Source organism: Marmota marmota, unplaced genomic scaffold (assembly GCF_001458135.2).
Source record: "Marmota marmota marmota unplaced genomic scaffold, marMar, whole genome shotgun sequence".
Classification (NCBI taxonomy): domain Eukaryota; kingdom Metazoa; phylum Chordata; class Mammalia; order Rodentia; family Sciuridae; genus Marmota; species Marmota marmota.
This window is the reverse complement of record NW_026000136.1, coordinates 6,643,919-6,657,257: the sequence shown is the minus strand read 5'-3', so window position 1 is coordinate 6,657,257 and position 13,339 is coordinate 6,643,919. Positions and strand designations below refer to the sequence as shown.

The 13,339-nt window shown below is 52.9% G+C and overlaps 1 non-coding gene across 1 annotated transcript; it reads left to right on the top strand.

Annotated features, from left to right (window-relative positions):
* Positions 1–10,504: 10,504 nt before the first annotated feature.
* Positions 10,505–10,575, top strand: Trnas-cga. Its single transcript has one exon. It is a non-coding gene; the product is annotated as a tRNA-Ser (tRNA).
* The last annotated feature ends 2,764 nt before the right edge of the window (positions 10,576–13,339 follow it).

Genomic DNA, 13,339 nt, shown 5'->3' with positions numbered 1-13,339 from the left:
CGTAGAGCGGCCTCCTCCCGCGCCCAGCCGCGCCCCGCAAGCACGCGGGACCCACCCCGCCCCACCTAGCACCCGGGGAGAGAACTGGCTGGTCTGGGTGGCACCGGCTGCAGTCGCCCGTGCTGGAAGTGTTCTGCGCCCACCGTGGTCCGGCGCAGGGGACCCGGGCTCACAGGGCTCCAGATGAGCACCCCCACCCGGCGCGCGCACCGCCCTGACTGTATCCTAGGACACCCTGCCAATGTTCCTTAAAGGGAGGTGTGTGCCCAGCACTAGGGACAAGGGCGGCTCACACCCTCCCTCCTCAAGGAAGAGACAGCCAACGGGTGACAAACTCCAGGGCGACAAACTCCAGTGTGGGAGGGGACTCAGTCTGCGGCGAGCCTTCCACTCTCAGACTGTACCCAGTTCCCCCACCCACCACCACCTACAGAAAGTACAGGGGTAGCCAGAGGATCTAGACACATCCTTCCTGATCAGGGGTAACGCAGGGAGGGGAGGAGGAGGGTGGGGGGTATGTGTGTGTGACAGACCTGCCGGAGTAGGGTGGGTGTCTCTCCCTCTATGCATCCCAGCATCTTTTCAGATTCCTTCCATTTTTCTTAAATTATAAATGCAATCTGTTAGAAATAAAACATACCCAGCTGAAAAATTAAAGGCTTTCCCCACCTGCCCCGCTGTGATTCTGAGGCCGCCCAGATTCCTAGAGCATAGCGGAGTAATCTGGTCCTTCAACCATGAAAACACCCAGTACTGCAGGTCTACCACTAGGGGGTGTTGGTTGTGCTATGGTTGGATCCTGAATGTGCCCCCAAAGGCCTGTGTTAAAGCTTTGTCCTCAAAGAGATGGGGCCTAGTGGGAAATCTTTGACCACTGCGGGGTGTGCCCTCCAAAGGACTGTGGGACCCCTGCCCCTTCCTTTTTTCCTCTTTTGCTCCCTGACCAGGAGGTGGGTTTTGCAGCACCACCTGCCAGGGTCATGGTGTGCTGCCCCATGGCAGGCCCAAAGCAACAGGACCAATCAATCATAGACTGGAACCTGCAAAACTATGAGCCCAAATGAATTTTTTATCTTTATAAGTTGATTGTCTCAGGTCTTTGTGATCATGGCAGAAAGTTTGATTGTTTTTCACTTAACAAAACCTTCTGTGCCTCCAAGTTGATATGCATAGATCTACCTTTCTTTAATGGTTGCATCTATTCAAATGTGCCACTGGAAAATGATTTGCTCACCCTGTCACCAGTTAAGGAGCATGTAAGGCGTCTTCAGTCTGCTGGAATCACAGACAGGCTGTACAATGTACCTTCATACCAACATCTCTGCAAGCACTTTGGGTGGATTCCCATCTGGTGGTGTCATTGGTGAGCATACAACAGGCACAAGTATTTAAAACATTGGCAGACCCTGCAAATGGCCCTCCATTGGTGTACCACAAGTACATCAATGGCACTCTCTCCCTCCTGTCCCTTTTTAAACTCTGCAGATCTGCAGGCAGAATGTAGCAACCCATGTTGGTGTGCATTGCTGAGGTCCCAAGTGTCTCCTTGTGTGCTCTTTCCCTTCACCTGGTCACAAGTCTGTCTCCTTCATGAGCCCGGAGCCTTTTTTGGTAAAAACAGGTGGTATTTCCATCTCTGGGCCCTGTGCCAGGCTTAGGATCAGCCCCCTAGTGCAAGCTTAGAGGATGTCACTGGATGGAGACAGACTAATGCTAATGACAACTCTGAACCAAGCATCAGGGGAAATGCCCAGGAACTCATTCTACTGAGTTGTGTAAAGAGGTTAGATCTGGGATGTGCAAAGGTTCGAACGCTCGCCCAAGGCCACGCACAGCTCATGTGTCCACAGCAGGACTGAAGTTAACAAACCCACCAAGACATGCACACTACACAGCATAGTTATCCAAGCCTACAGGAAAGAGATTATTCTATGGAGGGTCAGAAAAGGCCCCAAGGAGGCCTCAGAGGACAAGCAGGTATGAAGCAAGACAAGAGCTCAGCCTGAGGGAGCAGCATGAGCAGCAGTCCAGCACTGGGTGGCTCTGGGGGTTGTTTGGCTTCTCTGTCCTTCCATTGACAGGAAGTAATGATGTTGTCCAGGGAGGTGGGAGGGACAGAAGATTGAAGACAAAGGTGTGTGTGTGCACAGATCAGAGATGTTGGGATGTAAAAATTTCTCCAAAAAAAGAGGGCTAGGGCTGAGGTTGTGGCTCAGTGGTAGAGCGCTCGCTTAGCACATGTGCGGCACTGGGTTCGATCCTCAGCACCACACAAAAATAAATCAATGAAATAAAGGTATCTACAACTAAAAAAAATTTTAAAAAGAGGGCTAGCCCAGCATGATGGCACATGCCTGTAATCGCAGCAGCTCAGGAGGCTGAGGCAGGAGGATTTCAAGATCAAAGCCACCCTCAGCAAAAGCGAGGCTCTAAGCAACTCAGTGAGACCCTGTCTCTAAATAAAACACAAGGGGCTGGGGATGTGGCTCAAGTGATAGCATGTTCGCCTGGCATGCGTGAGGCACTGGGTTCGATTCTCAGCACCACATAAAAATAAAATAAAGATTACAAAAATAAATAAATAAAATACAAAATAGGGCTGGGGATGTGGCTCAGTGGTCAAGAGTGCCCCTGAGTTCAATCCAGTGCCAAAAAAAAAAAAAAATTAAACTAAATTAAATTAAAATATAAAAGGGCTGTGGATGTGGTTCAGTGGTTAAGCATCCCTGGGTTCAATCCCCAGTACCCCAAAAATGAATAAATAAAGAGGGCTCCTCTGACCAAGCCCCGCAGCAGCTCCCTGGACATTCAGGATTGCTAAAGCAGGGTTCCTTTGGTCCCCCCTGGCTGTGGCCAGACTGGGTGCTCATGAACAATCCCAAAGGTAACAGCCTGGCCTAGGGTGGGCCAGACTCAGACAAATGCTGGCCACGGGCAGCTCAGGATCCATGGTGCTGGTGTGGATGCCAGAAAGGCCTGCTGCCTGCTCCTGCTCAAGGTCCACCCACAGGAAGCCCTTCTGGCCTGAGCTTCCTGCTCCCTCTGCCCACTGGATCCCCCTTGCCTACCGGCCCAAGCACGCAAGGCTACACTGAAGGCCCCCAATCCCAGTTCCTCAAGCACTTCCTAGCCTGGTGGGGGCCTGAACAAGACTGGCATCTACATCCCATGGCTATGTGGCCACACTGAGCAGCCCCTAGGCTGTGAGCTCCTTGCAGTAGTTTGTTCTTGCAGCATCCCCTGAGGTTAGTCTGCATACTGCATGTTAGGTCTGCACGCAGCTTTGATGGGGACACAGTCTCACAGCTCTGCAGCTGCAGGGTGAAGCCAGGGCCTTGTCCCCAGCCTATGGAGCTGCATATCAGTGTGGGCAGGGGTGGCTCTTCCCAGGGAAGGTGTGAAATGGACCAAGGCCTCCAGGGACAGCACAGGCCCCTTGGGGGAGATGGCCCTGCCTTCAGCCTGGCCACTCCCAGCAGAGCAGACACTTTCACAGGGGTACCCAGGACCCTCCCCACTGGCACACTCCTTCTTGAAGCCCCCAGCTGTCCGAGAGAGGCCCCCAGATGAGGGGAAGAGGCCCCATCTGAAGCAGGAGGATCCCAGAGCTTCTGGCACCCCACCGAGAGCCTGAGATGACTAGGTCCAGGGCGCTGGTGGTGGCACCCCTCTGGGGGAGTATGAAAGAAACTATCTCTCACCAGTTCCCTTTTTTGTTATCACAAATTGATATCTTGCTGACTAGATTTCCAAGGTCCTCAAAGCAAAAATTGTTATCAGCCACCAAGAAACTTCTCTCTGGTCCCTGGAATCCCCATTCTGCAAGCTATTTGATACCAGCAGCTTTGCAGCATGATAATGATGCTTGATTTATCTTCAGTGGCTCAGATGCTTCCGGAAGCACAGGCAGCTCAGTCTGCAACCACCCCCCCGCCCCCCGTCCTATGCACCTCCCGTGAGATGGGCTGGGAGTTGGCAGGATGCAGGCCTTATCATCAGAGTCCCTCTCTGAACAGCAGCTGCTGGAGGGACACCCACCTTACCAGGGAGGAAGATGGCTGGGCTGACCCAAGGTTCCAGCCAGGTGGAGAAACCAAGGCTGTTGAGGGAGGAGAAGATGGAACTAGGGGGCAGGGAATGCCATGGACGTCTTCCTTTCAGGAAAGTGAGGTTTGCCTTGGGGCAGGAGAGCCAGGCTGGGTGCCAGAAACAGAGAGCAAGGAAGGACCCGCTGATGTGCCTGGTGCTGGGGGTGGTCCTGAATCCCCGTGTGCATGAACAGAGTGGCCCTGGCACTGCTGGTGCAATCCACAGAGGTTTCCAACACATGCCAACTCATGCCACAGGCTGTACTGTGTCCCCCAGAGATGCGCTGGAATTCTGACCTGTGGGTCTTTGCAGATGACATCAAGCTAAGATGAAGTCAAAGTAGATTGGGGTGGCCCTAATCCAGTATCATGATGTCCTCATAAACAAGGGGAAATTTGGAGACAGAGACAGGAAAGTATTCTGTGAGACAGACACTAGCGGTGGGTGTGTGAGCTCAGGCCACCCAAGATTGCCAGCAACCATCAGAAACCCAGCAAGGTCTGGAACAGACTCTCACACAGCCCCCAGAGGTGACTCCCTACGGAAGCTTTGACCCCATCTCCAGCCCTGAGATCCGTGTCTGCCACTGGAGCCCACCTTGATGCTTGCTGCAGCAGCTGAGCAGCCACAATTTGACCTTGACTTTGTTGCAGTTGCACAAAACAGATCCAGAAACCTGCAGCCAGTTGGGGACTGAGCAGTGAGGCCGTTAGGCATCTGTTGTACCCAGCTGTTTTCTCATAGTCACCTGGGCTTGGCCTCACCCCGTTCTGTCCCCACAGGTCTGGATTTTCCACAAATTCTGCTGGAGACATGGGGTCCAGGTGGTCTAAATCAATGTAATCTGGGGGAAAACAAGGCAGAGGGGGTCCAGCCACTCTGGAAAACTCACAACCCAGGTCAGATGTCCTTCTCTTGAAGCCAGAGGAGCCCTGGACATGCACCTTGAAAAGCTGGACTGTGTCCCCAACGTTCCTTCCACTATTCCAGCTCAGAGCACAGCCATTGCTACCCACCCCAGGGGTCTCACCTCTTGGTCTGGGGTCCTAGTGGCTGCAAGCAGGGGCAGAGCCTAGGGGAGATGTCTGGGTGCAGGGAACGGACCATCATGTAGAGAGAGCAGATATAAGACACATCTGCAGGGGAGAGATAGAGACCAGAGTAAGCCCCAGTGTTTCTGCTCAGGGACCCAAAGAGGTGTGGAGCCACCAGCATAGAAGAGGTCCAGGAAAGAGTCCTTTCGAGGGCTGAGGGCATGGGACAGAGATAACTGGAGTCAGCTGGCCAGCAGGAGCCATGTGGGTCCCCAGGAGAGGGCTGGGCAGGCCCAGGCTGTTGCAGGGAGGTCCCATGGCCTGGGGTGCACAGAGCCAGGAGCTGGCCACCCCATCAGGTGAGGCCTCCCTGGCCTCTCCTGAGCGCTGCAGGGTAGCCATCCAAGGTGATAATCCTCACCACGGACTCCATGTCTCAGGGCGAATGATTTAAATTAGCCTCAACCCCATATCGGGAAGGGAAGAAAACAAGGTCCACCTCCTAAAACTAGGTTCACCTTTGTCCCCCTTCCTTGCAGGGCCGGGTGGCTGTGGCCACAACCCTCTGCCTGGTCTGCTTCTAGACACACCCCAGAGAGGGGGTTCCCACAGGTCTTCCCAAAGGGAGGGAGCAGGGGTTTTGGAGCCAGCCTTCCTTGGGTACCCCAGTGTTCCTGTTGGCAAGGATCCCCCGGAGGAACAAGCAGAGCAAGGCTCCACTCCCAAGGGACCAGCTGCTCAAAAGGGTCGAACCCAAATGAAGAAAGCACGGAAATGCAAGTCAGGGACATGCAATGAGCAACGGCTTCGGGGTGGGGCTGGGGGCAGCAGGAAGAGTCCCTGCCTGCCACTGGCTCTCACCCAGCCAACTCCTCTGCCAACCCCCACAAAAAAAAAAAAATGAATTTTTTTCCACCAAGAAAAACAGAAAAATCAAAAGGGAAGATGCTCGGCAGCACAGGAGTGTTTCCAAGGAGCTTTGCTCAAGAGAGGCTTCGTGGAGACCGGCAAGTACATTCAGCAAGAGGATAGCCTGGAACAGTGACCAGGGAGCCACCTCAGTACAGTCCAGAGGCCGGAGCCAGCACACACCACACTACAGGGTAGGGAGCAGGAGGGTAACACCTCTCCCAGGACCAAGATGGCTTCGGCACACCTTTCTGGGTGTGGTACTGAGCCCCAAAGCCCCCTGGAAGCAGGGAGTCCTCTGGCATCTTCCCAAAGATGACAGCTAGGTCTCAGGCCTCTGGGGGGGCTGTGGCTGCTAGGGTCTACTGGGTGCACTCAGGGCATTTAAAAATATTTTCTGGGTGTGGCGGCAGTGCGGTGGTATACTCCTGTAATCCCAGCAACTCAGGAGACTGAGGCAGAGGATTGCAATTTGAGGCCAGCCTAGGCAACTCAGTGAGACCCTGTCTCTAAATAAAAAATAAAAAGGACTGGGGGGGGCAGTGTAGTGTAGTGGTGAAGCACCCTGGGTTCAATCCCCAGTACTGGAAAAAAAAATTCTGCTTAGTTTTCCAATGAGCAGAGGCAAATGGTGTCTGTCGGGGGAGGGGTGCGTCATGGAGAGCAGCCCTAGGACCCATGAGAAGGTGGTGAAGCTAGAATTGCACCTGGGCGGGATAGGTGTTCTTTGACACACTTCCTTCTCCAATCTGCCTCTAATGACAAGCTGCCTCTCTGGACACAGCCCAGGCCCCCCTCAGGGAAAGGTCATCTGGGACTGCATCCAAAAGCTGAACTTGGAACTTCCGGCTCGAAACACAGTGCTGGAAGCTTCCCTCCTTTTCCTGGACCCGGCTCCTTTTTTTTCTTTAATATTTATGTTTTAGTTGTAGTTGGACAAGATACCTTTATTTAATTTATTTATTTATATGTGGTGCTGAGGATGGAACCCAGGGCCTCGGACATGCTAGGCGAGCGCTCTACTGCTGAGCCACAACCTCAGCCCCAACCCGGCTCCTTTTTAGTGGCCCCAATTGAGCAGTAGGTCACAAGAAATATCTACTTACAAAGAACTCTTACAACTCCATAATATAAAGAATCAGGTAACCCTTCCAGGGACTGCAGTACCACCACCTTCCAGCAGGGGACGACAGACCACAGTGTTTCCCATTCTCCAGGCGACGACTTTCCTGCAGGTGAATGGGAGGCTGTCCTGAGTGGAGCTCCCTCCCTTCCTGCCTAAAATGGCCAGGCTTCTGTGAAGTCCTCAGGCAGGCACCCTGCAGACTCTGTGCCCCCAAAGTCATCAACCACTCCCCAGCACCTTTCAGAGAGGATCGATTCCCTGCCAGCCATGCAATGAAGCCTGGAGAAGAGATGATGCCTTGTTCTTGTCCCTCCTCTGCCGGGAATGTCTCCTCCCCGGCACCTGCCCCCGTGCTCCCACCTAGGGAACCGTTGTCCACACACCTGGTTGGCTCCACCTCCACCCCTGGCCCAGTTGTGATGGAGACAAGCCATCAGAAAGAGCCCCTCCTGAGCAGGCATGTTTTCATTTGCTGAATTGGGTACACTCAAGATTGGGTGCTATTGGAAGTCAAGGTTCTCTTGCTGAGCCCCGAAGAGGGGCTAGGGCTGTGGGAAATGACAACAGGGCTGTGTTGTCCTTGTCTCAAAACTGCCGTTTCCTCTCCGAGGGTCTGGAATGAACACCTCTTGCCCCAGAAACACAGGGCCTGCCCTCGTCTCTCACCCACACAGATGGCCAGTGAGAGCACCAGCAGGCACATTTCTCTGCTCTCTGTCCCCAGCCTCCACTCTGTGCAGGTGCTGGAGATCCCTGGTAACTATTCTGGAGTGGCTCTTGATTGACCTGAGCTGAGAGGCTGGTGCTCCTGACTTAGCACTGTGAGTGCGGGCAGGTCGGTGTCACTGTGACTCAGTTCCTCCTGGCCAGAGCTGCCACTGTGCCCAGGCCAGGCCTGATGGCTTGCAGGCATGGAGTGCTCCAGCTCAGCCTTGGCTGATGCCCTGTGCCTGCCTGGTGGGTGGTCGAGGGCAGAGCGTGGACACTTCCTGCCTGAGCCTGGCCTCTGCAGTGGCTCCTGGGTATTGCTACTTTCCAGTTTCACTCTTATCTCAGAGCCACCTTCGCCACACCACTCCAGTCTACCAGATGGGCCCCTGCTCTTTTGTCCTTTGTACCAGGAGGTAGGCTCCCCTCTGCCCCAGAAGAGGGTGTGGTGCAGCACATAGAGGGAGAGGCACACGAGGCCTGTCGGCTGCCCAGCAACAAGAAAGGTCACCATTCAGGGACCTGGAAAGAGGAACCTATTCTAGAAAGTTGACCCTGGTGGGGTATAAAGAGAGAGCCCAGCTGGCCTTGGACCCAGACAGCCTCCTCCCTGCCACCCATCTGGGAGAGGAGCAATGCCCCCAGCTCAGGGATGGCCTCACAAAGAACAGATGCACAGTGCCCAGGGCACAGTGGGAACCTCCTGCCCAGAGACAGTGATTTTTTTCTCATTTCGGTGTCCCTGTCTCCCTTCCCTGAGTTCACAGGTTTTCTCCTAGGGGGTCTGAATTTTGCCTTGGCTCTTCATGTGTTTGGGGTCTGAATGAACAGATGCCAGGCCTCCCTCAGCTGCTGAATCAGCCCAAGGAAACCTGCTGCTCTGACTCAGAAATCCTTAGGACTTTCTGGCAGCTTGAGACACATGCTGAACTCACCTGCGGGAGCCAGGGGTGAAGCATGTCCTCCGCACGGTGCTACTTTCCATTCCAAACTCTGCAGGTCCAGTCTCAGGGGCTGAGCCCTTGGAGGGCAGCCATGATGACTGCCACCATGCTGCCTTGCACCTGAATAGCACAGGACCTCCTCCATCCACACGGGCCAGCAGGGGGCAGTTGAAAGCCAGATCAAGACGCAGGAACACACACTGCCCTCCAGCCCTCACCTCCCATCAGCTCCAGCAAGCAAGCTTCCCAGGCCCCCCGGCATCCATCGGTACCCCGAACTCCTTCACAAAGGTGCCCACTTGGGTTTCTGAGCCCCTGGGCCCATCTCACAGGGCATCCTGGGTGCAGTTGTGGGATATATGTTTTCCCTAATGAAATTAAAGTGGTGCTGATATTCGCTCTGGCTGCCAGCAGAACAGGAGCCTTCCTGACGCCTGCACCAGAGCCCAGCCCTTCCGCTCCGGGAGGCACCTCTCCGCACTCCAGCGCTCTCTTCACTTTACAGTGTGCAGTGAGCACGGCCCCGAGATGTGATTTCACTCCTCCAGAAGGCTGGAGACTCGTGATCTTGTTCACAGCATTATGACAAAGTCACTTGTCTTGTGACTCGATGGGAAGTTCTTTAGTGTTTCTGGCAGTAATAAAATCCCTGCTTTCTCACCCACAAAGATATTAATTTACTGGACAGTTTAATTTGAGCACAAATTGGGTGCGATCATACACCAAAGATGGGAGCATCGGCTTCCCAAGCAGACGGCCCGAGGAGGCCGTGCGCACAAAAGGGTCCGTGTGCGGGTTGTCGTCTGCAGGCTCCTGCATCAGTGTGAAGGCCACGCACACCTGGGCTCCTTTGTGTCTCCCCCAGGGGAAACGAGCTGACAGACAGGATCCCACCCCCACAGCACCCATGATGCCATCAGGGAGACAAGCTTGGCCCCTCCTGTCCCCACGCAGCAAAGAGCCTCCAGCCGGCTCCATGTGCCTCGTGGAAGAGCAGCAGGTACCAACTGCATCCCGACTCCTAAGCCAGCACGATGTCTGCCAGGAGAATCAGCCGACTGGCGTATTCACAGGCGATGGGAAATTAACACAGGCATATAATTTATAGAGGATGTAGAATGATAACTCAACACAAGGGGTTTCTTTAAACTAATGATTTTATTGTTTCTATAAAAATGATACATGCTTGTTATAAAACATAGTCATAAAAATACAAGGAAGAAAAAGCCACACGTCCTCCAACAACTGCATCCTGATATTGCCAACGTTCCCTGTGCGGTGTCCAGGCCCCTCCCTGCTGCACAGATTAGAACTCGTCTAACAGACAAATGCTTCCTCAGCGGAGTCCATGCCACATGCATGGGGGCTGCTTCCACTTCCCATTCCTGTCTGTTAAGTATATAACTGATCTTTGTGTCACTTGCCAGGAAGGAGTGCCAAAGGTCTCAGAAAAACGTAGGATTTAAACTTAGTCCTGAGAAAACTCCATTATGATGTGACTGCTGCCAACAAATAAGAGAAACCAACTGCTTGCTGGGCACGGTGATGCACACGCCTCTAACCCCAGCGGCTCGGGAGGTGAAACAGGAGGATCGCAAGTTCAAGGCCAGCCTAATCAACTTAGTGAGGCCCTGAGCAACTTGGCAAGACCCTGTCTCAAAACAAAAAATAAAAAGGACTGAGGAAGGGGCTGAGGATGTAGCTCAGTTGGTAGAGTGCTTGCCTCGAATGCACAAGGCCCTGGGTTCAAACCCCAGCACCACCAAAAAAAAAACCAAAAAAACAAAAACCTGGGATTTGGCTCAATGATTAAGCATCCCTTGGTTCAATTCCTGGTACTAAAAAAGAGAGAGAGAGAAACTAGTCACAGTTACTCAAGAGATCCAGGTTGTTCCCGGGAACAACAGGATGGGACAGGGCTCAGGGTCCCTTACACAGGGCTGCCTTTGGGACTCAGGTGTGAATCACTGCTGATGTTTTTCACATTTGAGGAAGTGTGATGGGCAGAATAATGTCCCCAAGACATCAAGGTTCCAATCTTGGGAACCTGTGAACTCGGTACTTCTCATGGTGGAAGGGACTCACCAAAGCGATTTAATTAAGGGTCTTGTGACCGGGAGATTACTGGGGCTAGCTGAGGGGCACACAGGCACGAGGGTCAGAGTCAGAGATGTGAGCACAGAGGCAGGGGTGAGATTGACGATTCAGGAAGGGCCACCACTGGGGAGTGTGTGGCTCCAGCATCTGGCACAGGCTGGGAAATGGACTTTCCCAGAGCTGCCTGCAGGAGGACAGGCCTTAGACTGCTTTAGAGCCTGACTTCACACCTCAGTGCTTTCATTTTGCTTTAAGCCAGTGGGTCTAAGAATTCGTGCAGCAATAAAAAATGAACATGGGAGACCCCCCATCACTGCCCCAGGAAGAATCTGACTTGCTCTTTAGGCAGGGTGGGTGGGGCCAGCAGAGGGGGTGCCAACAACCCAGGCTGCGGAGCCCTGAGGTATGTGCAGCACCCCCTCCTGGGGGTCATGAGCCAGACGAAGGAGGGGCTCTGCTGGCCTCTGGTCAGTCCTCATCCTTCTGGGAAGGAGATCATGGGCCCACATCTAAGACCAGGGCTGCCTCAAATTCACCCATTATGTCACATCGAAAGAGAGCTCTTGAAAGATTTTCCAAGCACCATTTGTTTATTCTACAGTGCGGGGGATAGCACCTTTATTGATGTCATAACGGCTGAAGGTACAGGTGCACAGGATAAATAAAACACATATGACTACCAAAAATATTTTCTGGGAAGCTTTGGTGGGAGAGTGGCTGGGCCCCCCTGGGCACCCCGTGTTTGCAAACCAGACCTAGAAAATGAGGGTCAGGCAGCTCCTGCTTCTATGTAAGGAATGCGAGGGACCATGCAATAGGGGCTGTGTCGGGGTGCTCTGCTTTCTTTCCTATGATCCCCTATTGCTGCATTATCTGTGACTGAAATTTATTTCAAAATGAGAATTGAATCGTGTATACAGAAAGCTCAACTACAAAGACTTTCATACAAAAAATTTTAAACTTTATATTTCAAACTAATTTCAGACTTCCTAAGGTGGTACCAGTAAGAAGGCCATACACCCAGCTCCCCCAAAACACTGAACAGCCTCAGTCCAGAATCAAAGGAAATCCATGCTGGTACCACTCCACTGGCTTACCTGCAAGTTCTCAGCACTTAAGAATGTCCCAGTGTCCCTTCTCAGAAGCCAGGATCCACATGGCACCGAGTCCCCACATCTCTTGTGTGCTCAGCCTATGATAGTTACTGAGCTACATCCCTAGTCCTTTTTGAAACACAGCTTTGCTAAATTCCTGGGGCTGGCTTAGAACTCACAGTCCTCCTGCTGCTGCCTCCTGAGCCACTGGGATTACAGGCACGTGCTACCGTGCCTGGGCTCCACGACCTTGACAGTGTTGATGGGCAACTGTCTGGTGCAAGGTCCCAGGGTGGGTCTGCCTGTTTCTCATGATTAGGTTCAGACTGTGTATTGGGGGCAAGCCTCAGAAGCAAAGCTGTGTCCTCTGTGCATGATACGGGGCATGAGCTGAAGTAAGTCTCATTTCTGGCAATGACCACATGGCCAAGGTGATCACCCCTGTAATGTCACTGTCATTCCCTTTGTAATCACTGAGCATCTGGAGTGGAGGCTTCTCAAGACGTGTTTTGCCTCACATTTTGCCACTAACTTCACTGTCTACTGGGGGTTCCTGTCTGCAGCCATTATCACTGTAGTGTTTGTCACACGATACCTTGTCCCCATCAATTCTTCCATACTAGTCAGAATTCACAAGGAAGAGCTGTCCCTCCTACCACTGACATATTTATTCAATTATTTCCACCAGCATGGCCTCACGGTATTAGTGTCCATTGTGGCTTGTAGCCCAGCACCATCATTATTTATTTTCTTCCTCAGTTCACCTCAGGTTTGGCCAGTGGGAGCTCCATTACTGCCTCCTGCCTCCTCTCAGCAATCTGGTCATTTGTTCAGTAATTCCTTACTTCCTGGCAGATACACTGGGCTCATCTTGACTTTCACCCTGGTCTTAGCCTCCACCAAGATTCTGGTTCCTCTTGTGAGAGAATGGTGGAACCCAGACCTGGGGCTGGGTGTCATGGCCCCAGGCCTTCCATACACGAGGGCTAGGACACTCGCTTGCTCACGCCTGCCTGTGCACACACCCCGATTTCTACATCTAGCTATTAGAAAGCCAGGAGTTCAACAGAGCGGGCTCTCAGTGCTGTTTCTAATTTTCTAACTTAGAATAAATAGGGCCAGAATCATAGTCCATGTGGAAAATGAGCTCGCGACCTAAATATCTTTCGTTAGTTTTGGTTAAAATGCCTTCCAAAGTAACCCAGCCTAGAGCCATCTCTGCCATCAGTGGCTCCCCACATCCTGGTTCGTGTGTTTTGAGCACAGTTCAGTCAGAACACAGGTGCTGAGAGGCCTCATTCCTAAGGCTTCTCTGCCTGGTGGGTGCCATTTAGTTTC